Here is a 27325-nt window from a genome sequence, read left to right on the forward strand (position 1 = left end):
GTTATGAGAAGTTGGTAAAAATAAGATTTAAGTTTTAAGCTTTAAGGTTCTTTATAGTAAGATAAGATTAAAATAGATTAAGGTAATGTAATGACAGAATATTATGAAATATGGAAAGGATTTGCTGCGACAATTAACAACTAGGATACAAAAAAAGGGAGGAGGAGGAGGTCAAAGAAAGAAGGTAATGACAGTTGAGGATTTGAGAATGATGGATTTGTTTTTGAGTGTTTGTGGTGTATTTTTGTTTTTTGAATTTGTATTGTTTGATGTGGTTTGTTTTTTCTTTGTTTTTTCTTTCTCTTTTTCTGCTTTGTTCTCTTTTGTAATTCTAAAATTTTTTCAATAAATATCATTTTTTTTTAAAAAAAGAAGAATGGTGGAATGAATTCCCCATCCCTCCTGCAACTCCCTGTGTGTGCCCAAAATCTGCTCTAAAGCAAATTTGTGGTGTGTGTGTGTATGTGTATGTTTGAAAAGCTGCAGAGGGGATGAGAGGAAGGAGAACTCCATCACATGAGTGGAAGTCAAGTTCAATCTGAAAGTTGCCAATGCATGTATGAGAGCTGAAAGCTAAAGGTAGCAGCAACTGCTCAAGGATCCATCTCTATGTCTAGCCATGAGCATCTTTAGAATTCTCGCAATTCTCCTGCGCTGGCCCGCTCCTTCCTACTTTGGCTTCCTCCTCCTTTGTTGAATCCATCTGACAACCATGACATTCTGTCCTCCTAAGCCGTAGGTTTTGCTGAACCTCCTGCTTGATGGTCCAGCCTTGCTTGTTAGTGCCATTGGATTATATGCTTTGATATGATAATATCAGACCTGTGTTACAACCCCAACAAGTGAGCCAGCTGCCTGGTGTCAGCATTGTGAGACTCTCTTTGACACCAGTGAACTTCATGGTGGCTCCAGAGATGTCACTGGCTGCCACTGTTTCCATTGCTTTGATATTCCAGAGAGTTTTGCAAGGACAGCTGGACAGCTGGGCTGGACAGCTCACTGCTTTGGGGCAGTGGGGGAATCCTTTGATTCTGAATACTAAGGTTTAAGGAAAACCTCTCATTAAAGAACACCTTGTTGATGACACCTTGTTTGTGCAGATTGGCCTCAAAGCCTTTTATCAGAAATAGACTTCTCTTGCTGCTTACCTATTATGTACACCTAATAGTAATGTTTTGCCTTGCTGGGATGAATAATCTAAATGGTACACTGAATGTCACCATTCTTATACTGGACCACATGGTTTACAAAAATGTTGCAAACTCCTTCTCCTCTCTAGAATTAACTGAGTAAAGGAACTTGAAGACTTTACAATGTCGAGGATAATTTCAGGCAGATATTAGTAGAGTGTGTCAGGTGCAAGAGCTACTGATCCATCTTAGTATTAAACAACTTGAAACTTAAGAATTCACAAAAGTTGGTGTCAAAACCCACTCTCAAATCAAACCTACTGCAGATAATTGTCCCAAAAGAGCATGCACTTGTAGATTTATGTGCATTAATACCAACAACTGTAATTTTTTTTAGCCTCTCGGTGGGTCACAAGCTGCCTATTCCTATTGTTCACAAGTCATCAACTTTGTCACTTGAGTAGTTACATAATATTGAACCAATTTCTAAAGTGGTTGCTGAAATTGATGCAATGCAACACGGGCTTGATAGTTCTAAGCACACTCACTTTGTGCTGGATTGTGAATGCTATGTATTGTCACAGAAAGAATTACCCAGGATGCAGCATATATCCTGACTTCCACGCTCTGCAGACTTCTCTACCCTCCCCTTTCAATTCCTACTTGTACTATCGACACTGCCTAATCTGTTGCATATTGAAGGTAACACTGAATATGTGTCAAAAATTGATTCTTTTTTTATACCTGCATTCCTTGTTCATGTATGAGCATGGTCACTGAAATTTCTATTTAAATAACACACCACAATTTTATAGGTTTTAGGAGAAGACAACTCCTATTCCTGGAAAGTTTTCCTCATTATGGTTGACTGAGTTCAAATGTGGTTTTTGAAAAGATGCCACACTAGTTTCCAATCATAGTTTCCCCCCTTAAAATTCAAAAATCATTGTAATTTTTTTACAATGAGTGAGGCACATAGGAAACTTGGTTATAAATATTATTATTAATCCCCCCCCCCAGATCACTCAAGACATCCATTTCTCCCTTGTATTTTTTCAGTTAGTTTTTCACCCAAGAGTGCCTTCTGTTTGGCTTATCACAAGCTTGTTTATTTGTGTTTTCTGCAAACACACACACACACACACACACACACACACACACAGCACAAGAGAGAGAGAGAGAGAGAGGTTTATCTTGTTTTATGTCCTGTTTTTCTGTCCCAGCAACATTCATAGCTGTGTTGCAAATATTTACATCAAAGGTTGGCAAATAAATCCTTAAAACAAATAGGGCAGGGCCAAGACATTTCATTGCCCGAGGCAACGCAGCACAGTTCCCTCCTCCCACCACTGGTCCCAGTCCAACTACAATGTACTCAAGGCTGACAATGTTAGTTGGGGGCCTGAAGCAAAAATCCCACATGTGTCTCTCTCCCTGGGAACAAAAACACAATAACAACAAACATAACCATTTGCCACCTTTTCATGACACTCAAAATCTGATGCCTGAGGATATTTCACCGATATGAAAAATCAGTCTCCTATACACATATGCCTTTTTACCCAAATTGTTAACTTTCTACATATCTTTGACTACACTGCTTATTAACAGTAAACAGTATATTTCAGGAAGAGGATCTGGCCCTGAATCTGAATTTATAAAGAATCTTCACACTTCAGAAGATCATCACAGAAGAACCGACCGACTTAACCTAGCCTTGTTATACCTGGTCTTGTGTCAGGAATTTAATGCATATCTAAGCATGCAATATGATGTAGGGGCCGGAATAGATCCAGCATCGTATAGTAAAAGATATTATATCAGTATATATATCTGCTGGGGCATTTTCCTCCTCCCTTCCTTCTGGTGGCACAGATGCAAAGAACAATATACCGGTCAGAGCAACACACACAAATTTATGTATAACAGTCTTGTGGCAACCTAAAGACAAAAAATAATAGCTTGGGAGTACTTCTGCATCCACCTGCTATCACTTGAGGCCAGAGGCGTAGGAAGTGGGGGTGGATCGCCCCAGGTGTCATCGTTGAGGGGGGCGACATTTGGCGCGCTGCTCACCCGAGACTCCCAAGCCCAGTGGCGTAGCGTGGGGGGTGCAGGGGGGGCCGGCCGCACCGGGAGCAACATCGGGGGGGGGGCACGCTCGCACTCGCAGCTCTCTGCCCCTACCTGGCTCACTCACTCTCTCTCACTGCAGTGCTGGCTGTGCGAATCCGATCCGAGCCGCTGGGTCGCCGCCCACTGTGGAGGGCGTGGGTGCCAGGCGTGCAGTGCGGAGAGAGAGCGAGGGACTATCTGGGGGAGGGACAGTGCATCGGCCGCCCAGCGCAGCGCTGAGCGCAGGAGAGAACCACACCAGACCAGACCAGGCAGCAGCAAGAAGAAGCTGGCAGCGGCGGCAGGTTAGGGGTTAGGGGGCGCAAATTACTTGCCTTGCCCCGGGTTAGGGGGCGCAAATTACTTGCCTTGCCCCGGGTGCTGACAACCCACGCTACGCCGCTGCCCAAGCCTACCCCGAGTCGTCGACGTGGGGGGTGGGGGTGACAAAAAATTTCTGCACCGGGTACCACCTGACCTTGCTACACCTCCGCTTGAGGCTCAAGTGGCTTTGGTGGAATAGAGCACCAGCTTGGGCTGGTGGCTCAGCTGCACTCCTGTCTGGACAGGTGTAGCCTGACTTCTGTTGTCTAGGCTCTGGTAACCTCTAGGTTAGATTACTGCAATGCATTATATGTGGGGCTGCCTTTGAAAATGGTTCGGAAACCGCAGCTGGTGCAAAATTCAATGGCCAGGTTGCTCATTGGGGCAGGACAGTGTGAGCACATAGCACTAATCCTGGCCCGACTGCACTGGCTACAGATTAATTTCTGAGCTCGATTTAAAGTGCTGGTTGTGACCTATAAAGCTTTATGCGGCACTGAATCCCAATTTCTCAAGAACCGCCTCTCCCCATATGAACTGACCTGGACCATGTGATCATCATCTGAGGCCTTTCTTGGTGTGCACCTCAGGAGGTGAAGAGGGTGACAACACGAGAATGGGCCTTTTTAGTGGTGGCTCCCTGCTTGTGGAATGTTTTCCCCATGAAGGCTCACCTGGCGCCATCATCACATATCTTTTGGCCCCAGGAAAAAGCTTTCCTTTTTCATCAGGCCTTTGGGTTTTAATTATCTATGGCCTTTTCTGTAGGTGTGATGTTTTAATCTATTTTTTAAAAATAGATTTGTAGTTTAGGTTGTTTAAAATTCAGGTTTTAATATATGTAGGTGTTTGGTTTTTGCTTAAGATATTCTAAGTTGATATCACTGATTATATATATATATATATATATATATATATATAAACTTCATATATTCACTCTGATCTAGCACTGTTTTGCAGGTGTTCCAGTGTAGATGAAGAATTGTCTTTCTTTTAATGATTGCACCACTGACTCTAATGGACTGGGCATCTGTGTATGCCAAAGTGCTCCCTCTACTAAATCAGAAAAATGTCTGGGTGTTTGCCAACTGGAAATGTGTGTTTAAGTATCACTCTTTGCCTTTTGTGGGGTGAATTCCCAAGAAAGCCCAACAACTCTGAGATTGATTTCCCAAAAAAAGCTCAACAATTTTTGTATCTGGATTTTTACTTCTTGTAATATGGCAACCCATCTTTATTGAAATGAATGGGACTTTAAGCACAGGAGCTCCATGCCTGCTTTGGAGTGGATACACAGCTCTGGATTAATGCAATCAAGTTGTTTATATCATATGATTTTTCTTCCTGTGCTATATTACTCTAAAAATGTAACATGGGGAAAGTTGAAATATGCATGTAGCTCTAAGGATAGTTGAGCCACTTCCAGGACCCCAGTATATCTGTGGGGTTGTTTTAAATGATTAATCTGAAACAATGAGTCAATCCTTCTTTCGGTGTTCTGTTTGAAGGTCACTGAAGATATGGGAGCATCGTGTAGGAACACTTCTGTGTTTAAGCTAGATAATGAGGGAAGCATTCCTGAGTTCAGCACTTTGAACTAAAGCTTGGGTGTAAAATGTGGCGTGGATCCACCCAAATGTGTTGGTTCTCATGAGCCAGAGGAGTTTTTCTGGTATAACGTGCATCAGAAGCATAAAAAGGATGTGTAATCACCACTAGTGGGGCTGTTTCTGCTGACCTGTCAGGTGTAGAAAACACCTAGCAACTTAGGCTGATCTGTGCAATTCTCCTACAAGGAATATGCCTCACCTTCAAATTTATGTTTTTAAGACATATAAATTTGTGTGTTAAGATTTGGCAACTTGTGTGAATGTGTTTTCCCCGCCCTCCAGTCTGATGAAGACCTTAGTGGTACACTTTGCTAACAGCATAATGGTTATCTATGTCATGCTAAACAAACGTTAAAATGTCCATCAGGGTTGGTGGCAGAAGTGGAAGGTGATCAAGGAAATGTTGTTGTTGAGCTAACTTAAAACCATTTCTTTAGAGCTGGGTTCAATGAGAACATGCTGACATTTTGCCTTGCAGTTGCCGCCATTTGGGAAATCTTAAGAAAGGAGTTAATTTATAAATTATATGGAAGATTTTCAAATGAAATCTCCAAGGAGTGTGTGGATGTAATCTGTTGGTTTTTTATCCCTGTGCATTGTTATTGGTTTCAGCGGAATACACTGGTATATGTGGTCTGTGATTTGCCAGAGTGCCTTCTCTTCTGTTAGGTATCCTTATTAGCTCAGTTGGCAGAGCATGAGACTCTCAACCTCAGGGTCGTGGGTTTGAGCCCCACGTTGGGGAAATGATTCCTGTATTGCAGGGGGTTGGACTAGAGGACCCTCGTGGTCCCTTCCAACTCTGCAATTTTTGCTTGTGCAACATGACTTTCCCTTCCTCTCCTTTCCCCATGCCCTTCCCTAAACCAGCTCCAGAGGGCTGGGGGAACCCCTGAAACAGGTTTTGGGGGCATGCAGGGGTGGGGGCAGCAGTTCATTGTGCAAGGAGAACAGTTGCCTTAGTGAACTCTACCCATTATCTGGGTGGGTCCAGCACTAGTAATTGGACCAGCTTACAAGCCAGCAGATTCTTGGCAGGCCTAGTTCAACCTCCAAAATGTCTCCTTTGGGGGGGCTCACACTGGTTACCAGTGGCAAGCAAATTGCCAGTATTAGTTTTCTCCACCCAAGCTTTTGTGGGGTGCAGCAGAGCCCTTTATGCCAGCAGAATTGAGCTAAGCCAGGCAGAAGGAGAGCTCCACTATATCCAATTTGGCTTAAGTGTGGTGGATCAGGGGTCTGTATTGCTCTCCCTGGCTGTTTACATCAGTGGTAACTAAATTGTGGTCCTCCAGAGGTTGGTGAACTACAACTCCTATAGTCCTGTCCATTGGCCTTGCTGACTGGGTCTCATGAGATATGGCATCCAGCCACACTGGAGGGCACCACATTGGCTATTCTTGACTTGGCCTGTTTACATGTGGCTGTCACCCATAATCTCTTCTTGAGTTTCAACCTTTTGATTCCCAGACCTGAGTCATACATTTTTCTCATACAAAAATGCCTCTTCCCTCCTCCTAATAGGGAAAAAGGAGAACATTTTTTTACATGGAATTTCTGACAGTAAACGTATAATGAATTAATCACCAACCTGATACTGACAAGATAAATTGAGATTAGGTACGTCAGGGGCGTACAAAGTGGGGGGTGCAGGGGGCGGGCTGCCCTGGGTGCCACTCGGGTGTGCATTACAAGATGGCCCCTGCCTCCCCCCAGCTGTAGAGCAGCCAAGGGTGCATGCAGTCAGTATGGTCACCACTCGCACGGCGTCCATACAGGCTGCTGCTCTCACGCACCGTCCATATGGGCGTCTGTACGGGCTGCCTCTCGCACGGCGACCGTATGTGCTGCCGATCTTGTGCGCCGTCCATACAGTGTATGGACATCGCACGTGCGCCACCGGGCGTTTCGTCCCGCCCCTTGGCATCCCGCCCCGGGTGCTGAAGAGGGTTCTTCTGCCACTGAGGTACATCCATGATGCGACAAGCATACACGTTATCTGAAAAGTCTGATCAATTTAAATAAATATTCCCCCTTCCTCCCACAGACAATCTGAAGCAAGTTATGTGGGAGCAACATTTATACAGATGAGAACAATGTGAATCTCATTATCTTCAGTATATATCATTATTTCATATTATTATTATATATTATTATTAATTATTTAACATATGTTTAAAGCTGTAAAAAGATTTATACTGTCTAATTTCTAATGTCTACAACATATCCTTTCTTTTTTAAAAGGAGGTTGCAGCACCTTCCAATTCTACATTTCCCCCCTCCTGCTAGAAATCACCCCACTTAACATGCAAGAAGCAGCCTGTTAAGCAAAGAGCACTTGAAGTAAATGAAATATAATTGTTCCCTAAAGCTGCATGAATTTTATAAATCACAGGCAGGCATAGAGTCTATTTTAGGACTTTGACATCTCTGATGATGAGTGATCTGTCAGGAGTACACCTGGCTTGGTGAATAGAATAATTGAAGGTTCACACTGGAAGGAAAAAGCAGACTGTTAGTCTTCCAGGGGCATTACTGTTACAGGCTTTGTTGTTGTTTAGTCGTTTAGTCGTGTCCGACTCTTCGTGACCCCATGGACCAGAGCATGCCAGGCACTCCTGTCTTCCACTGCCTCCCACAGTTTGGTCAGACTCATGTTTGTGGCTTCGAGAACACTGTCCAACAGGCTTATATTGCATTATATTGCATTACAGGCTTATATTGCATTGAAGTCTCATCAAAACAGGTGAAATTCTTATACAGAAGTTGAGTTCCATGGAGAAATTTGTACGCCCCTTTATACAGATCACTGTGCCACGTGTTTATTGTAAGACATACATCCTTAACCTTATCTTCATTTCTTAGATGCTGGCTACAAAAAAAGTAGATACGGAAATTACGATACAAAAACACACCGCAAAATATAAATTATGCAAGAGAATGAAAAAGTACACCACCAAGCCACAGACAGAATCTCTCCTTCCCTCCAAGCACATACCCATCATCTTGGTCACCGAAAAATTAGCCAGCTAAAGCACCACAAAGATTCACCGGAAAGAACGATGGAAAGGGAGAGGCAAAGATAGCAGCAGATACAGTGAAATCACCATGCGGTTAATCACGTGAGGATCATGGCAATGTTGCTACAGATGTAAATGAACTGCAGTAATGTCAAGCAAAGTGCCGGGATCCTTAATTTCTCTGCCAAGTTTAGCAGTGCTTGTGTAACAGAATTAAACTGTGTGGTGGCCATCTCTAGGACACAAATATATTTAAATGGGGCTTGGGAATGTATTGGGAGCCAGCGTAGCGATATAGTGGTACCTCGGGTTAAGAACTTAATTCGTTCTGGAGGTCTGGTCTTAACCTGAAACTGTTCTTAACCTGAGGTATCACTTTAGCTAATGGGGCCTCCCGCTGCCGGACAATTTCTGTTCTCATCCTGAAGCAAAGTTCTTAACCTGAGGTAATACCTGATGTAGTATTTCTGGGTTAGCAGAGTCTGTAACCTGAAGCGTCTGTAACCCAAGGTACCATTGTACTGAAAAACTGCAATAAGCAGAAATTTGTCACTGAATGCACACCATGTGTGCAGATAATTATTATGGTACCATCTAGTCGACATTCCATGCATATGTCTATGTGAACTTGGCTTCCAGGTAGGAATTCACATTGGCTGTCATATTGGATGAGATTGTGGAAGAGGAACTGCTGATGATGGAGGCAACAAGGAACTGATCTCAAGGAATCCTTTATAAAAAGGAATATGTGTTTATTTGACTACTCACTGTATGACCTGAGGCATTTTTGAAAGTAATATTTGAGAGGCAATGGGAATAACATGGGAGGGAGAAGGAAGCTAAGGTCACTCTGTGAACAAAATGCAGTGTGCAATGTTCTGATAAAGCCTTGCATGCATCTGATAGTCACACGCACACTCATGACTTCAAATGATTATGCAAGGAAGTTTGAGAAGGATTTGAAAGGTTAGAGTAGTTTGGTAAACACGGACTGAAAGGCCCTTTGCGTGGGTTGAAATTGGACACCCCATATTGAAATCCTTCCTGATTTCAGAAGAATCAGCCCTGCCAATAAATGCCTGCTGTTTCACTAGTTTGAATTAATACTCGATGATGGTAAAACTGAGTATTAATTTCAGTTTATCGTTTGAGCAATAGCCAAATTAAGGACAACAGTGGTTTCAGTGAATAAGTTGTTGAGCCTGTATCGTAGTATATGGTGATGATTAAGTTCTAACTCACCTGGCCTTTGTTTTTGGGACCACACCCACACTCTTACACGTTGAGACAGAAAAGGATGAAAGTGAATTGCTGTGGACCTTACTTCAGTTTTTCATTTGTTCTTGAAAACTGTGTTCAGGTTCTGAGCCACAACTTTATAACATGAGAAAATGTTGTAGCACAAGAAGAAGATGGGCGTATTTTGCCATTTTATTTGTCCTTTCACATTCAGTTGATGCAACTCTTTAAGCTAGCAAGGATGGAATATAATGAAGTTTTTATTTTTTTTAATTAGGACACATTTGCATAGTACACTTTTTTTTTATTAAGGGGATGGATTTGCATCCACACCCTTGTGAAGAAACACATCTTGCAACCACTTCTTGATCATTTTCCTGCAACCTCTGGAGGTTCTTGCCAGGGACCAGGAGAGAAAGAGAGAAAGACAGAGGGAGAGGGAGAGACATGGAGTCTTCTTTTTCATTCATCTCTGCTTCCCTGGAAAGCATTGCCTAGTCTCAGGAAAATACTGACATATGTACCCAACATCTTCTGGTCTTTTAGTGTGTAGTTTATTTTACTAAAATGAGTGTATGTGTATTATTTTAATATTCTACAACTCCATACCGTCCAACTTTTTTGGATCCAAAACTGGGGCGCACATCTTTTGGGATGAGTTCCTGGGTGTGTCACATGATGTGCTCTGTGCTCTAGACCCCCAAGTGCTTTTTGGGGAGCTAGAGAACAGCCCAAGAATGTGCAGGATCATGGCACCTAAAACGGACACTGAAATCTTGTGTGAAAAAAATGAGATATCCTTTTCCCCCCAGGTCACTTGGCAGGTATGCAACTGTTTTCCTGCATTTATTAGGTTGTTAAAGAGGGTACAACCACGTTGTGATGGCCCTGTTGTGTGTGGACACTGTTGATCTTTTGGATCACAAATATTAGGTTGTTTTTTTTTAAAAAAAGCAAAACAATGGCTAATGAATATTCTGCTTTCCCCCTAGCTAAGCAGAGAGGAGGCTTCAAATATAGGACATCGGAAGGGCACCAATGTACTCGGGTCACACCCACACCATACATTTCAAGCACATTTATACCACTTTAGTAGTCAGAGATTCAGCAAAAGAATCATGGGAACTGTAGTTCAGCCCCAATAGTACTACGGTCATCAGACCCTTACCAAACTACAGTTTCCACAATTTTTTGTGGTGGTGGAGAGAAGCCACAACTGTTAAAGTGATATAAGAGTGCTTTAAATGTGTTAGCCAAAGAATTTTTTGCCAGAGTGTGTACAAAATGGCATTTGGGGACTGGCTGAAAGAATGCTCCCCAAAGCACCTTTTATATGGATTGAATGGTCCCACATATCTGGGGAATAAGGGGGACCTTGTCTTGAATACTTCTGTGACAATCCTGTTCATATTCATGAGTTCATGAGGAGATGGTCATTTTTTTGAAAACTTACTGTTATATTTTAAGCCTTTGTGTAGAGACAAATGGATTTCTTCACAATGGATGCAATGTTGCAGAAAAAGTGGAGACAGTAAGGAAGGACACACTGAGATGGAATGATTTATCCAGGCTTTTTTATTATTATTTTAAGAGAAAGTGAAAGCAGGGAACAAAAATGTCTTCACTCTCAGTCCTGCACTTTCTTCAGACAATCTTCCTACAATCTCTGTTGAAAACCCAGTGCCATCTCTCCAAGGTATCAGGAAGATCAGCCATCTATTTCATCCGCCTTTGTTGGCGTCAGGAATCTCAGCCTATCTTTAAAAAGCTCTCGGTGGCTTTGTACTGATGTCTCACTTGGTTTGCCTGAAGCATCATCCTGTGCGATAGTGTTGAGAGCCTCCACACCCAGAGCATTAAATTCGTAGAACAGCAACCAGCCATACTAGTCCTCATTAAAATGTCAATGTACATTTTGCTCATGGATACAAGTGGTGCTAAAGTGGCAATTTATCTCTATTATAGGAAGTTTACTAGAGCTAGCATGCCCACCATATGTTTTTCATTATGTTCCTTTATGATGGAAAAAAATTGCATTGGATGTTGGAGGGGAAAGGCAATTCTTTTCACATTGTTCACGGTTGCTCTTCCTCAGCTTGATTTAAGACTGCTCAATTCACGACCATTTCCCCATTAGTGAAGATGTACTACATTGCTAACTTTTCTTTGTGTATCTACATTCAACGAGTGGCATTTATTATAATTGGCACCATCGTGCAGAGATAAATTAAGATGCCCAAAATTAGAACACAACGTAACAGCTGAATAGTCAAAGTCTTTAAATTGCTCTTTCTATTTCCTTTAAAATAAAAAATGCTCCCATCATACACCCCCCCAAAAAAAACCCACCAGAAAGAAAGAAAAAGAAAGGTCAAAGAAGACTTGTGGGGGGGGGGGAGCAATAATACAATGTAATTTGCATGCAGCCTAGTTGTCCCATCAACCTGTCTTGGGGAGATTTATGAGTCATAGCAGAAAAGAGAGGATAACAAACAACTCAGTCATTGGCTTCAACTGATTGGTAAGCATTTGTAACAAAGGGATCCCAGAGCAAGTTACACTGCATTTTACTCACTTACAATGTACAGTTTGTATCTGTCAGCAGAAAGCATTGTTGCTCGATCCACGCTAAGGGAAGGAAGAACCTTGCTTAACCAGTTTTTAATCACTGTGGTTCTGCTAGTCAGAAACATGGTCAATAAGCACATTTTATGTGGTAGTTGAATGAGATAGGTTTCTCTAGTTCCTTGGTACAATATGTGGTGCATGTGTAGGTTTTGGGTTTGTGGTAGTTTTGCTCCAACTATGTCGCAGATAAAGCTTTGCAAGGCTGGTGTATGTGAAATAAGAATAGCTAAAGTACTACAGAAATGTGAATGACCATTAAGCATTTTCTCTCTACCTTACAGGTGTCCACCCCCTGCCCACAGATCAGGTTGTTTTGTTGGAAAACAGGTTCCACTCATTGTCCCACCATGGGTGTAGCCAGGATTTATGCTGGGGTGGGGGGTGGGGAAAGACTTTTGCAGGGGGTGCAGAACTGAGCTATCTGTAACTCGATTGGACAGTTAGTTAAGTATTTTCATTTATTTACTTGATTTAGGGGGGCAATTGCCCCCCTGGCTACACCCATGTGCCCCTCAAGGAATGGCTAATTACCCACTTAGATACATTCCTATTTTATATTGCCACATAAAATTATCTGCTTAAGCGTGTTCCTATTTGCATGCTTGAACTCTAGTAAGTAATGGTATGGCATCGCTGACATGTTTTGACAGATAGGGTGATTCATTAAATATGTTTGTGCTGCCCCAGGCTCCCTAACCCACCAAATCATTATTCTCAGGAAGGCAAGGAATCCCACTGAAAACATGACTGGACTAATTTTTGTTAAAAAATAAAAATTATGTTCCTGAAGATGTGTACAGGTACAACCTCTAAGTCTACAAAGGCACTTTCATACTTAGTGAAACCCTGAATTTTTTCTAGCACGGGTTATAGAGATGGCTGTCAACTTCGATAGCTTTGAAAGTGGGGTTAGACAATTTTTTGGAAAATACAGTGGTAACTCAAGTTAAGTACTTAATTCGTTCCGGAGGTCCGTACTTAACCTGAAACTGTTCTTAACCTGAAGCACCACTTTAGCTAATGGGGCCTCCTACTGCCGCCGCGCCGCCGGAGCCCGATTTCTGTTCTCATCCTGAAGCAAAGTTCTCAACCTGAAGCACTATTTCTGGGTTAGCGGAGTCTGTAACCTGAATGTATGTATGTAACCTGAGGTACCACTGTAAGTTATCAATGGCTTTTAGTCATGATGGCTATCTCTGGTATCAGAGGCAGTCATTTACATCCCTTGCCTGCAATATAATTTTATGTTGTAAGAAGAGAGCAGTAAAAAGCTAACAGAGTAGTAAGGAGCACAAGTACAATTTATTCCATTTGTAGTTAAATAATAATTACTATTAAATTTGTACCTATACCTATTAATTAGTATGTGCACATTTTATACAAACCTGTGCTATCTTTGTCCTCTCTTTTTTTGCCCTGTGTCAGTGGCCACACTAAGCAGGACTTACTAAATCAGACTTTGTTCAGATAATATTCAGCGCTCTCTCTCTCTTTCTCTCTCTCTCCCCACCCCTCTGCTGCCCCCATTTTCAACATAGAATCTCTTTGAGTGAGGCAAAGCTTTTTTTCAGCCGGAACTCACCAGAACTCAGTTCCGGCAGCTCTAAGGTGGGTCCCATCGCCATTCTAAGAGGGAGGTGATTGTGGTGAGTTCTAGCACCTCTTTTTCTAGAAAAATAGCACTGGGTACAGGTTTCAGGCTTGCATGCCTAGAAGTCAGTGCCCAATCCAAACCAGAACTAAGGACAAAAAAAGGCATCAGAAAACTGGAATTATCTGAGGAAGTTGTTACGTGGAATTAAACACCGCCACTACATAAGCAGAAATCAGATTTCCTTTAGTTGGAGATCTTAATTTAAAGGATGACAATGTGTTGCTAAGGATTTTATATATATAGAGAGAGAGAGAGTTCCACCCCCAAACAAATGTTTAAGATTACTCTCATTTTGACTCAAGAAAACCACCATTTTATAGTTCAAATCTGGAAAAATAAATACAGTAGATGGACAAAAGTACAAAGATTCACAAAAAATTATATATATATATCTTACAGTTGTTATAAGAAAAACTGCTCCCTTTCCCTTATGTGGGGTATTCCAGAGCCTGTATAGAGTCCTTAATTGGGTTCTCTATCGGTAGGAGAAAACAGAGGCCAGCCAGGGTATATTGAAAAGCAAAGTGACTAGTAAGCCTGACCTTTATTAAAGGAATTGTTGCAACAGGGTCCCAATTCACCACATGCAGGAGGGAGGAGAACCCTGAACAATGATGTGCAAGCCCTTACATAGACTTTTGAAATTGCCCACACTGTAGCCCAAGACCCCCCCCCCCAAACATAATACATACATCAAAGAAGGAGGCGGTCTACAGCAGAAATTCTGTCTTCCAAGATACCTGATAATGGTCACTGATTGCATTACCTGGGCAGCCTGGCCATTCTTTTGTGATGGTTAATCCTTTAGTTCCTGAGTCCAGGTCACAGGCTCACCCTATTCATACACAAATACGCCCTTAAGACAGGATTTGCAACGAAAAGACAATGGGAAGGCTTTCCCCATTTGCCTCTCCTACTGCAGCGGAATATTTGAGGTCATTGGAAGAGTCAAAATGGCTTCAGGATTGCTCTCCCATACTATTTCAATGACATATGGTTTATATAATTAGATATGTGTGCATTTATGAATATTTATTCTATGTTTGAGATCTTAAAATTCTTATAAAACAGTGTTAAAAAATTAAGAGATATCAGGCCGCATGAAATTCTTTCAGAACGCCCCCAGGAGGTAGCGATGGCCAACTTGGATGGCTTGAAAAGAGGATTAGACAAATTCATGGAGGAGAGGACTATCAGTGGCTACTAGCTTGTGGATATGAAACTGAACTTGTGGATATGAAAGTTTACTATGTTCCCTAATGCCCTTTAAGCTGTTTGGCTTTTCCGATCCAATCAGGGCTAACTGGCAAGAAAACAAAGCTTGTTGTTGCCTCTCCCATCTACAGGCTTATCTCTTTAACGGTACTTGGTAATTCATCCCCTGTTCTGTTTGGGATTTTGGGTGAGGAATCAAATAACACAAAGCAAATGCAAGACAGGTCCTGCTTTACCAGTGACGGGGATTGATTCTCACAGATTGCTGCGCGATGTGTCATGGATAGCGATGGGTGGTGTGCTTGACTGTGTTGGCACATCAAACGTCAAGCCAGCGAATGAGGCTGGAAAGCTCAAGCAAATGCCAGTGTAAACTTGTAACAGAACATGCTCTGAGATGCTCTTTCTTTCTTCCCCGCTCTTTTTTCCTAGGGGAAACTAACCAGTTTGTCACCATTCTGCAGTTCATAGCACCACCTATCTGGGGCCTAGCAAACTACAGCATCATGACACTCTTAGATTTTTATTATATAGATAGATAAATATTGCTGTGATATATTGAAAGTGCAGCCAATAAATATTTAAACAAATAAAATATTTAACTATATGAAAACTGGATCCACAGTTGTGTACATTGCTGGCAAAAACAGGATATCCGTTTTTCTTTGCCTAACATTCAATTGCTGAATATACAGTGGTACCGCGGGTTAAGAACTTAATTCGTTCTGGAGGTCCATTCTTAACCTGAAACTGTTCTTAACCTGAAACTGTTCTTAACCACTTTAGCTAATGGGGCCTCCTGCTGCCACCGCGCCGCCAGAGCATGATTTCTGTTCTCATCCTGAAGCAAAGTTCTTAACCTGAGGTAATATTTCTGGGTTAGCGGAGTCTGTAACCTGAAGCGTACGTAACCTGAAGCGTATGTAACCCGAGGTGCCACTGTACTCCAGGGGAGCGATGAAATTCTTCAGCAGTTCAGGAGGAGCTCAAAATGTTTAAAAACCTAGCCCAAAACTGTTTTCTGAAACCCTTCTGGTAGTCCCTAATCTTAACCACCATACATTACTAGTTATTCAGCAAAAATACCTTGGCAACTTCAGAAAACCTTTGTTGGGAAGAACTTTGAAAACAGAAAAAGGCTGAATTTGAACCAAATTTACGGATCAGTAAATACTGGGTAAATATTTGCTATGACTAGATCTTTACTTTATGATCCTATTTTTCCTTCCAAGGCCTGCCTTGTACCAAGTCAAATCAATAGTCTGGTTTGCCATCTCTCCAATGTGAGTTTTTTAAAAAGCTGCTGTTACCCATTGAACTGAAATCCTTTCCATATACAAAGTTCCTGCTTTTTTTAAAAGCCGCACCTCTCTTCATGATAGCCTCACTAGACTATCTGCAGCTTTTCTGTTCAGGTAACTTAAAAAGATTGATGCCAATTGCAGTCTAATTTGAAAATGGCCAAATGAATATAATATAATAATATAATATAAACAGAACTGGGGGTGTGAAGGTTAACAATGCAGGCCTCCTCAGCATTAAGGCATACTGAGCTCAATAAAATTTACTCCCAGAGAGGTGTGTATAGAATTGCACTATTTGCCTTAAGTGAGTATAGGATTAAATTCCACTTCATTAACCAAATTAAATTATACGCACAAAGGTAAAGTTTGTAAGGATAAAATAGGGAAAACTGAGATACTTTCCTTTGAGCTCCTGAAGAAGGGAAGGTTAATAAAGTTGGTTATACCATGGTGGTGATAACGCCAAGGTTGCAGGTTCGAAGCCCATATGGGACAGCTACATATTCCTGCATTGCAGGGGGATGGACTGGATGATCCTTAGGGTCCCTTCCAACTCTACCATTCTATGAAATAATGTGATCAATATATGATTACACACTGTACCAGCTTATTAAAAAAACCTGTGAATTTAATGTGTATTATCTAGGGAGCTGATCCCGCAAATGCTAATTTTAGTGTACTATAATTGAACTCACAGTATTGCACACATTCTGCCCTGGAAGTACCAAATGTTAATCTTGTTAAAAGGTAAAGGGACCCCTGACCGTTAGGTCCAGCCGTGGCGACTCTGGGGTTGCGGCGCTCATCTCGCTTTACTGGCCGAGGGAGCTGGCGTACAGCTTCCGGGTCATGTGGCCAGCATGACTAAGCCGCTTCTGGCAAACCAGAGCAGTGCACAGAAAAGCCGTTTACCTTCCCGCAAGAGCGGTACCTATTTATCTACTTGCACTTTGACGTGCTTTTGAACAGCTAGGTTGGGAGGAGCAGGGACCGAGCAATGGGAGCTCACCCCGTCGCGGGGATTCAAACCACCAACCTTCTGATTGGCAAGCCCTAGCCTCTGTGGTTTAACCCACAGCGCCACGCACATCCCATTAATCTTGTTATGAACATTCTAATTGAAAAGTTGAAAGGAAATAACATCAGCCAGCTTTCTTAAGGCACTCTATTCTTAGTGTAATGTGATTGAAATCTTTTGCCAGTGTGCCAATTTGTTGTTTATCACAAAAAACTAAAATAAAAAAAAGCCATAGTTCTACTAGGATTAATTTTTTTATTCGCTTTTGTCTTCTCTGCCTGCCACATATCAGTATGAAAAGAAAACGATTTTTTTTTTAAATTATACATTTGGAGGACAGAAATGGCATGAATGTGACAATGGAAGCTTGGTTTGTGTTAACAGGAACATAATATCTTATCTGTTTATTGGGTTTTCAAGGTAAATTATAACTGTTCCAAAAGAAAAAGAGACAACATAAATCAATTTTCCAGTAATGCTACTACTATATAATTAGAACCCTCCAAGAAGAAAAGTGGCTCAGCAGTGCTTCTTCTACCTCCTGCCTGCTTACCTGTTGAGTCACAAAAGAGAAAAAGACAACTTATAGCTGCTTCTGGTATACTCACAGTGTTTTTGCCAAAGAGAGGGGGAGGAACTGTGGGATAGGCATATCACATATATAAGCATCTCATATAAGCAACATGCTTATTGCGCAAAGGGGTTAATGCCATAGAGTAAGCTGTCATGCCAGGCTTAGGTATATCACTTCCCTTACCTTGGGAGGACCTAGGCAATCAAGCCTATTGTTGCCCCTCATTCTACCTGAGAAGCTCAACATGTGAAGAGGTTTGAGCTGGTTGCTCCAGCAAAGCTGCATGGCTCTCACAAGCCTCTGTTGAGTTCTTATACCAATAATCTAAGAACTTTTACTACTTTATAGCTAAGCTAAGTTTTACTGCCTGTGCAACTTTTCTGACCGTTCTGTGGAAAAGAACATGAAGCGGACCTTTGGAGAGTTTGTAAGTAAACCATTTTTTTAAACTTAACAAATGTGTAGTCTTTTCCTGTGCTAGGGGAAGAGGAAAAGTTGGAACTCACCCAGAAGGGCATATTTTAAAGGTCTAGCAGCCTATCTTTCCACAAATTTTGTGATTTGATTTTAAATCTCTGCAGGGATTCTCTCACCAAAGAGTACTTATGCCAAACCTGGATCTTGGCATCAAGAAACTCTATTTTTTTCCACCAACAAGAACTGCACAGAAAACCAAATGACACAGAGTTTCCTACAGCTGGGCCCATTAGGCCCCGAGGTTATCGGTGCCTAATGTTGTGGGAGACTTAAGCAAATTAAACATACTTTAAAAAGGAAAAGATGGCAGCACTGATGCCCTTCTGACCCACTTTAAGTCAGGTGGTGACTCAGCTGTGGGCTGCCATCTACCTGCTGAAAACAAGTGGCACAGTGTGTCCAGGAAGAGGCATCTAACCCTTCACCTGAAATACTTTCCACAATTACAGTTTTAACACTCTAGTGCGAAAATGGACTTATAGGAATCTGCCTTGAAGGTATGAAGACAACTTCTTGCATGCATAAACTCCAGCTTCTCCCATCAGCAAATTTTATTGTTATTTTAGAGCGTTTGAATGATAGATTTCCACTTTCCTTTTTCATACATACGGTAATTATTATGCGGACCAATAATGTTCCCTGAAGGAAAACCGCATATGAAAAGAACAGAGGTGGGGGTGGGGAAACTGGAACAACAGATGTCTTTCATCTGTAGCTGACAATTATCTGAAGATTGGAGAACAGCAATTTTATAGCTGAAAGACTTTTCAGCTCACATTGCTGCAGGGCACACTGCTAAAGCACCCCATACAGCATAAATTCCAGGCCCCATTTCACATACTATTGTACCCCAAGGCTACCATATGTGTCTTGGATGTTTTCATGTATTGGATTAACATGGCCATGCAATGTAAGCACAGCAAGGAATGAAACTTAGAAGAGGAACTTCACCGAGTTTCTGGGATTCTGCAGACAAAATTCTGTGAAACGCTCTTTAACATGTGCCAGTTATGGGAACAAGCCTTTTCTGAGGTGAAGTGGATCATCCAGATTGTTTATCATGAGCGCAAACCATAATTTTCTATTCTCATCCTTAACCCGCAATAAGAAAGCATGCAGTATAATGCAGGGTCACGTTGCAACAATTCAGACCAGATGTTCATGCTGTAATATATACTAGCCCAACCATGGGCAGAGTGCTTGTGTGATGGACACTCATCTGAAAATTTCATTTTAAAAAAAGAAAAAAGTAATTATCTTCTATATGCAGCTGTTTAAATAGATGCTTTGACTACACAGCTTATTTTTTAATTAGCTATAGATACATGGGAACCTTACAGAAGCCCTCATTCACTTATTGTTAGGCTATGTTTCAGTTCACTCTGTTTCCCCCTGAACTAGATTTATCTCATATTTAGTACAGAAAAAGAAAATGAGCCAAAATATGTGTCCAGTTAGTAGATATCCTTGGGTCCAGGACTGTTGACAGCAGAGTGAGAGACACAAGAACAAGAGCAGGAATCTCCTCAACAAAAATCAAGAGTTCACATCCTTGGCAGGGCAAAAGCCACTGTCAGGTCAGTTGCTGAACTGGGTCAACACCAGTTGGACACAGCCCAGCAACTAATGGGGTTCTCTTTGGCTGCATTAGCTTTTCCTTCCTCTCTGTGAATTTGAACAATAAGACCCTATATTAAGGTTACCAGACATTCCCATTTCCCGGGGACAGTCCCCAGATTTACAAATCAATCCCCATACAAAATCCATTGAAGTTGAAAAGTGTCCCCGGATTCACTGAAAAAAATCTGGTAACCTTACCCTATATAGACATGTAAATGAATCTGCTCAGAGTAGATAATTTGCTCATGTAACTGTGCACCTTCAAGTATCTGAGCCATGAGACCAATGTATATGCATGTTTATTTCTGATTTCATGATTCTTTGGATATTGGAAATGGAAAAAAAATGTTCAGAGGTCTGTGGTTTGTGGTTGCAGCAGTTACAGAAATTAGTGCCTTCAGGTTCTTAGAAACCCAAGGAAGGGTAACTGAGGTACTCCTAGAGAAGTTTATTTTGGTTTTCAATTGGTTAAAACCCACATTTTTGTTTGACAGGTCTAATTGGCACACATTTTTAGTTTTTATCACTAGGCTAGACATTGGATCACTCCTTTTCAATTAAGTATATGAAGTGCTTTGAAGATTAAAAGCACTGTGTATGTATTATTGTAATTATATGAAGAGACGAAGCCATTATATCAGTCATTATGGTCTGTAAAGCAATAAAGCTGCAGAAGCTTCTAAGAGTCTATATGTAATTCTAGTAGTCTGGTTGTCCAAGTCTACCACTTTTAACCTTATGACTTACTGTGGAGCTCATTAGAATCATCCTGAATAAAATAAAATAGAACTCTCTTCACATTAGGCATCGTCATTTGAAACTGCATTATCTGATGTAGCTGTTTGCCTTCCATATCTATGTCTTTACACTAATATGTTTCAATGCAACTATAAATAGCTGCCTAGTTTATCTGAAGTTCTCATTATCCAAATGTTTGGGCCATCTTTGAGGGCACCAGGTTATAGCAGTATGCTCTGTTTATGAATTAAATATCCTGAAAAGTTGCCTTTAGAAAAGCTGGAGACATACTAAATTTGTGTGGGTATGTCTCCTCCCCATTTGGTATGCCTGCCTTTAATTATGTCTAGGAATTCATCTGCAGTGTAAACACTGGAGTGCAAAAAAAGAAAAAAGAAGAAGACAATGAGCATATTTGAGGGGAAAAAAGGATTAAATCCTGTTACATTTTTAGACGACGATAGTATTCTGAACTTTTCCTTTTTGCTGGCTCATCAGTTAAGTTGTAGTCAAAGAAATTCTTGTGAGTCCTTGTTCTGCCTTATTTCTAAGGCTTGGGTTTGGAAAAAACTCCCAAGGAATAAAAATAAACCAAATATAGACCATACAAAATAACATTTTAAATTAAAATGCCACCTACTCTTCATCTTTTCCATCATCTGTGGCAGAATAACCATTGCCATCTCAAACAAAAAATGGCTCCATTTCCAGAAGATAATCAACCAGATGTGTCTCTTAAGAGAAAGAGCTCTATGATTCTGGGACTTATGAGATTTTTGGAGGGCCAAAGAAGGTTTCTGGTGGGTGGTTGTATAATATTCCTGGGAAACCCCAATGTATCCCTTTTCATTGTTTGTGGCTGCTTCCTCTTGATCCTCTCCTGGATCCTGTTTTCTTTCTTCCCCACTGTGCGAACTTAATCTATTAGGGATCCTGTGGCAAATGAATTTATATCCCCAAGCTATGTAACCAATCAGATTTGGCTACTTAGCAGTGTCGCTGAGGGCAAATGAAGCAGTACTGACGTCACCCAGGAGGGAGGAGGGAAAACATACCATGTCGAGGCAGCAGGCTGGTGCTCCTCCCGGACTCTGTCCTGTGGTGGTTTTATTGCCCGGCTGCACAATACAGAGTGACAAGAATGGTCATGTTGCTTAGTTGCCTCAGCAATGCCAGGAAACATCCTTTGCCTTGTGCCGAGCTGTGAGGATGGGCAATAAAACTGCCACAGTAGAGTTTGGGAACACAGGGTTGCCTTGACAACACAGGGTCCCATTCTCTGTGCTCCACACAGCAGCTGAACATTTTCACCCTGGTTTATGACCCGTTCCAAAACTTCTAGATGGGGATGACTTTTGCAGGGAGCAAAGGCGTTACCAAAACACACAATTTGGGGGTCAGCTGTAGGGGCAGTCACCATGAATACTTACCTTATCCATGTCAGCACTTGTTTGAGGGAACTTTACCACAATGCTGCTGGCCAAAGATATTTTGCTGTTGGGCATGAAGTCCAAATTCTTCTTCTGTTAGGGCCGACACTTTAAAAATACTTTTCACAGTATCCATTTTCTACTCGCATCTATTGCTCCCTCATGGTGCTGCTTGAACCAGGACGCTTTACCCTCCTGCATGGCAGGGCTGGTCCTGTGTCACTAGGTAGAGGGCAAGGCAGACATGAAATAACCATAGCAATTTTTGTGATTGCTGTGGCTGAACAAAAAAAAATGCAGCCATGATAATCAGAGTCAGATTAAGACCATTAGAAGCCCACAGCACTTAAAAGTTTTTGGTGCCCCCATACATATCTAATTCAAAATGTAAACAACAATTCTTTATTGTGGTCCAAATAAAATCAGAATATTTTTAAATTTTTTTCCAAAATGAAACAAAACCTACAGTAAGATGGATGTATACACTGGTACCTCGGGTTACAGACGCTTCAGGTTACAGACGCTTCAGGTTACAGACTCTGCTAACCCAGAAATAGTACCTTGGGTTAAGAACTTTGCTTCAGGATGAGAACAGAAATCGAGCGGCGGCGGTGCGGTAGCAGCAGGAGGCCCCATTAGCTAAAGTGGTACCTCAGGTTAAGAACAGTTTCAGGTTAAGAATGGACCTCTGGAACGAATTAAGTTCTTAACCCGAGGTACCACTGTACTTCCATTTTATTTATTTTTGCAACTGTTTGGCTAATCAGGTAGTGGGGATGGGAAGCAGCAGTGCTCTGAGCAGCATAGGATGGTAGAAGGCTGCCATTTTAATTTCCAATAATGCTCCCGAGCAATGCTATGACATCGGGGGAAGTTAAAATGGCAGCTAGACCCAGTCTCCCCATGCAGCTTCCAACAATTTTAAAAAGAGGGTTCCGGTTAATGGTGAGCCCTGCCAGGTCACTGGGCTCTTGACAGCTGCCTAAGAATACCAAGAGTTGATGCCAACCCTGACAGTAGTCACAGCCTATTAAATTCACAGTTTGCAAATACAAGTACTTTTGCGTGTGAAAATACCAAGGGCTCATTTTCTCTCAGCTTCCCCTCTCCAAGTGGCTGAAGTAGCAGCTGTTGTGCAAATGGTGTTTATTCCTTATACCACAGTATTCCTCCAAGCTTTCTCATTTGTTTTACAGGCAACAGAAATCTCACTTTCCTGTTTTTCACTGTCATCCCATCCCCAGTATAGAGCCATTAAATGTCAAGCAAACTTTGGACTATATGATAAACTCCTTAGAACATTCCCGTTCTTCTTTGGAATGTGAAGTTGGCATTTATCTAGATTGCTGCTAATAGAACAGGGGATACAGTGCATTCTACAGAGAACACTGCAGATGTGAAGAGAAGCTTAATGTCAGTGGAATGACAAGTGGCCCATACAGAATATGGGGGGGGGGGGGGAATCAGTGCAAACTGGGTGGAAAATGAGAAATTTCCAGTACTGTTCAAAGAACAGTCTTTTGTCTGCTGCTGGATTATGAAAAAACCACTGCATACACTCTCTTCCTCTAATTTATGGTTTAGTTTCAATCGTTTTAATATGGCACAAGGCTATTTGGAGTAAATAAGGAAGGCGGGTAGTGCTGTGGGTTAAACCACAGAGCCTAGGATTTGCCGATCAGAAGGTTGGTGGTTCGAATCCCTGCGACGGGGTGAGCTCCTGTTGCTCAGTCCCTGCTCCTGCCAACCTAGCAGTTTGAAAGCATGTCAAAGTGCAAGTAGATAAATAGGTACCGTTCTGGCGGGAAGGTAAACGGCGTGTCCGTGCGCTGCTCTGGTTCGCTAGAAGCTGCTTAGTCATGCTGGCCACATGACCCGGAAGCTGTATGCCGGCTCCCTCGGCCTGTAAAGCGAGATGAGCGCCACAACCCCAGAGTTGTCCGTGACTGGGCCTAACATTCAGGGGTCCCCTTTACCTTTAAGGAAGGAATGTTAATTTGCCTTTACACATTTGCAGTTCTGGAGGTGATGAAGAGGAATCTCCAACAAAAGAAGTGGGTACCAGGAATGGTTGGTGAGCGAGCAGCACCACCATCACATATTTGGTCTCCTAGCAGTGGAATCAATGGTGCCTGCTGGGAAGCAGGAGTGGGTGGGGAGGTTGGTGCAATGGCAGGAGTGATGAACTGGTTCTGCTGGTGCACCTGCACAACACAAACATCCCTACCACCTCACTCCTTTCCAATGACTCGGCTGGTGTGAGGCCAGGTGCATGCCTCCATCTCTCCCACTGGCCATTCCTGGTGGGTCCAAAAAATTCTCATTTTGTGTGCAAACTCTTTTTGAACCTAAGAGTTTAAGAACAGCCACGCTATTCTTCAAACCGAGGGCCCACATGTTCCAGCAACCTCTTTCCCACTGTGGCAAACGAGATGGTTCAGGGAAGCCCCTAAATAGGACACAACATCAATAAATACTCTTACCTACTACCACAGCTTTCAGCGTCCTGGGGGAAAGCATTTTTGGGAGCCAGTAAGGGGAGGCACTTTGGCTTCTCCGCCCACTAGCCATGAAGCTCAGCATAACCAGGACTGGATTTAGATGAAGAGAGGCCCCTCCCCATCCCCCCCCTCACGACTAGAAGAAAATGGAAGAGTGTAATAAACAAAATTGACTGAAGCCAAGGATGATGACGGGCATTTAAAATTCTGCAATTTATAATTTCTCCTCTAAAGGACGTAAGATGTTATTGCTAAATACCATGGTGATTTTCAAAAATGCATAAAATTAACTTTTGCAATAGCTGAACTTTGTAAACCTTAACCAAGTGTCTCCACCATTCTCAAGAGCACCCAACAAGGTCACAGGAAGTATAAGAAAACTCTCTGTTTGCATGCCCCACTTTGGGGGGCTAAGGGGACCCACTGAAAATGCTCTGCTGTAGCACCTCCAAAGATGGAGCTCCCAGTGAGGAAGTACAATATATCTCCAACACGGCTGCGTGTGCAACAGAACCTTGCTTTCCTCTCCCTTGCAGCCCTCTGGAGCAGATTTTGGGGCACATGGTAAGAGGAAAGGAAGTTCCATTGCATGAGTGGAACATTGCTCATGGTCATTGATACAACCCATTGTGTCTGAGTGTCTGGGGTGGGGGTTTTTTGGACAGGAGAGTATCTTCTTGAATGAATCCTCAGCACTGCTTGCACCTCACTAAGCACATAGTGACACCATGGCTTAGTATTCTTCCGAGACTGAAAGTGTTCTGATGAATTCCTTTTCCGTGCAAAAAGTCTGATTCATCACTGAAATCCTCTTAGTCAGAAAAGATTATAAAGTGGCAGCAGCTCCCAAACTATTTTCTCAGGGGATACATGCACCAGTGAAATAGTCTATGTTGAAAAACCACCAAAGAGTTTCATCCCCCGTTGCCTCCTGTTTTAGCAGGGATATTGGCAACCCACCCATTGTGCTTTTGTAGCCAACTGATGAGACCTGACTCACAATTTGCTTTGAGATAAAGCTTCTATTCTTCATCTCCAGTGACTAGAGAAGGTTAAGTTCTCTTCGCATATTTTGCAAATAGTAAGATCCTGGACTAATAAGGTTAAACTGACATAATATTCAACTAGATAAATACTGGATAGGCATAATCCAGAACAGTGTGTTCAGTTTTGATTACCACCTTTTAAGAAGGACATGGAAACACTGGAAGGAAATTTGAGGATAGATAAAAAAATCTTTTGGTTTAAGGGAACAGTTAAGCCCTTGACAAATTCACTCACGCAGCAAAAATACAACTAAAAATGGAAATGTTAAGCCAAGTCTTAGCATCCTGCCTTAACTTTCACACTATGCAAGCAATAAAACATACTCCCAACATGGCATCCATGAACTCAGACTTCTACTTGGAAACCTCATAACTTCAGGAATTCAGAACAGATTTCAGGGTGGACGGGACCCCTACAACATACCTGCATTTTTGGTGTTATATCCAAACAGATGAAGTAGTTTAGTCTTAGAGATTTAAAACCACATTAAGCTAATATTTAAAAAGGTTGGGGAGAAACATCTGGTGCTGGAATAGCAGAAGAACAGGCACCAGATAAACTTTCCTGTGGAAAGCAGTTCATAGGTTGGTGTGCCAGCTACAGCTTGGTCACTGTGATTGATGTGTTGGTAACCTTACAACTGGACTACTGTAATACACTCTACATAGGGATTCTCTTGGTATTGGTTTGGAAAGTGCAGCTGATGTAGAACACTGCAGTCAGGCTGTTGAGTGGAACACCTGAATGTTCACAACCTATATCTGTGCTGAAGGAACTGCAATGGCTGTCAGACAGCTCCCGTGTCATGTCAAAGGTCTTGTGGTTATCATATATAGCTCTGGCCAGCTTGGGACCACATTACCTGAAAGACCACTTGCTACTATACAGACCTGCAAGATCACCTAGATCAGGCATGTCCAACAGGTAGATTGTGATCTACTGGTAGATCACTGGATGTCTGAGGTAGATCACTGGCTCAACAACTTTGGTCCCCCTAAAAAAGCTCAACATTTTAGCCCTGCACCCCCAAAAATGGTGCTTTCCTCCTCCCTAAAAAAACCTGGTCAACTTTTACCTGAACCCCTAAAAAACAGGGCTTTCCTTTCTAAAAAAAACTCAACAACTTTGACCTGAACCCCCCAAAGGGGGTAGATCACTGCCAGTTTTTAACTCTGTGAGTAGATTGCAGTCTCTTGGGAGTTTGCCACCCCTGACCTAGACCATCTGGGAAAATTCTGTTTATGGCACCACACCTTATTATAGAGTATCATTGGGCGAAGACCCCAATACAGTGGTACCTTGGGTTACATACGCTTCAGGTTACATACCCTTCAGGTTACAGACTCCACTAACCCAGAAATATTACCTTGGGTTAAGAACTTTGCTTCAGGATGAGAACAGAAATCGTGCAGTGGTGGCGCAGCGGCAGCAGGAGGCCCCATTAGCTAAAGTGGTGCTTCAGGTTAAGAACAGTTTCAGGTTAAGAACAGACCTCCAGAACGAATTAAGTACTTAACCCGAGGTACCACTGTACAGGTATTTTCTGCTATTGCCCCTGTATTATGGAACATCTTCCCCTCTGTCCGATGTGAAACAGTTGCTTCAGTCCACTTGTATGGACAATTAAATTTGCCCAGGCTTTCCCCGACCCGTAAAACTTCAGTTTATAAATGCTGACAAG

The sequence above is a fragment of the Podarcis pityusensis genome (genome assembly GCF_964106645.2).
Source record: "Podarcis pityusensis genome assembly, chromosome: 11".
Classification (NCBI taxonomy): domain Eukaryota; kingdom Metazoa; phylum Chordata; class Lepidosauria; order Squamata; family Lacertidae; genus Podarcis; species Podarcis pityusensis.